Source organism: Microtus ochrogaster, chromosome 6 (assembly GCF_000317375.1).
Source record: "Microtus ochrogaster isolate Prairie Vole_2 chromosome 6, MicOch1.0, whole genome shotgun sequence".
Taxonomy (NCBI): domain Eukaryota; kingdom Metazoa; phylum Chordata; class Mammalia; order Rodentia; family Cricetidae; genus Microtus; species Microtus ochrogaster.
Genome location: NC_022013.1, coordinates 26,282,180 through 26,284,055, shown reverse-complemented (window position 1 = coordinate 26,284,055; position 1,876 = coordinate 26,282,180).

Below are 1,876 nucleotides of genomic sequence, written 5' to 3'. Positions count from 1 at the left end.
CTCATAAAATGTTCACCCTTTGTGACATGGGGCAGAGGAGTCTTTGGTGGCAGCACAGTTCCAGGGCACATGTGGAAAGAGGATGGGGACAGTGAAAGGGTGGAGAAGTCACGAGGATCAGAAGAGGCAAGCGAAACCCAAAGGAAAGACACCAACCCCCGCCCCATCATTGCCCAGTGTTGCAGAGGAATTGAGCATTTTTGTGGGTCAAGAAATCTACCTCCCGAGAGAGGAGCAAGCACTCAGGGTATGTCTGGCTCTTTCCTAGGAGCCTAGGGTTGCCCAGTACTAGACCAAGTGACTTTGACCTCCCAGTCCTATGCGCGCTCCATGCTTGTAGTTTGAAATCAACCATGGTGGACAGGTGTACAGCATTAAAAATAGCAATCACTGCAAATTGAGTCTCAGGACCTCCTCTACCAGCCCCACCCCACAAAGGTGTCCTGCTGTTCCCTGGATCTTTCCTAACCTTGTGATCCTGCTATGCTATCATAACATGACACACACATACCCTCTGCAGATGGAGCCACAGCCAGAAGTCGTGTCCATTTTATCCAGTAGGGAGTGGAGACCCCAAAGCTAGTAATAGTTTAGGCTCAAGGTCATAGATGGGCGGGCACATTAGGGAGGAGAGAAGGCTCTCTGACCCCAAAAGTTCACAGTCATTGCCTGGTATGAGGCAGTCCCCTCCCCTAGCTAGTCACAGTGAGTCATCCGAAGAGGAAATCACACTCAGTCACCCAGTCAGTCACACATGCTTCACACAGAGAGGTTAAGTCAGGGTGGGACTGGGGGAAAGAGAGAGGTTAAGTCTGCTTCTAATATTCTTAAATTACAGAAACTGAGATTGCAGAATAAGTTTTAAAAATACGGACACTTGAGACAGAATGAAAACTCCTAGCCCCTTCTGCCTTCTTTCCTGTCTCTCCACAGACAGCATGCTTCTTTCTCTGTTTCCAGGACACATGTGAGTGAGGTCAGACATGGAGATACACTGATGCTTATGCCTGACAATCGGGCTCAACCACACTGTCAAACGTTCACTCTGCTTTTCCTTTTCTACCTAAATTACAGTGTGTGCATGCGCATGTGCAGGTCTTCACTTCATCCTTTTTAAATGATCTGATATTTCAGAATTACAGGGATTGGCATTTGTGTAGGAATTCTGTTATTAAAAGTGGCCATGACTTTGGCCCCAGTGCATGGGGTAGGGGTGGACTCATCGGAAGGGTCAGAGGGAGGGGGAAGGGTAGGGTGAAATGGTATAAATACAGTACACATATATGAAATGTTTAATTGGTTTAATCTCGTAAAAAGTAAGCATGTTGTTAGTGGACATGCAGGTAGAGCAAACATGTGCTCTTACAGGTCCTTCAGCGGCCAAGCTGCATTAGCCTCGTTCATCTCCATTTACGGGCAAAGTCTCTGGCCACAGTGGTACACTTTACAGTCCTAGATACTTGGTGGTCTGAGGCAGAGGACTGCTGGTTTGAGGCCAGTGTGGGCAATGACATGAGTCTCCACCTCAAAAAGGTGTGAGGATGGGGCTCTATGACCAAGTATCTGCCTAGCAGGCTCCTGGCTTCAACACTTTTTCTAGTACTAAAAAAGAAAAGCCTGGGTTATCGGTACCCGAGTTGCACTCACTGTATGTCTCATTGTTGTGACAAAATGCCAGCAAAGCAATTTGGAGAATTCAGGGCTTATTTAGGCTCACAGTTTGATAGAACAATCCATCATGGATGGGGACGGCATGGCAGCAGGAACACAGGGCAGCTGCTCACACTGCATCTGCGGCCAGCAAGCAGACAGATGAATGTCTGTGCTCAGTGTGTATGGTGTTTGTTCATATTCTTATGTATGTATTGTGTATGTA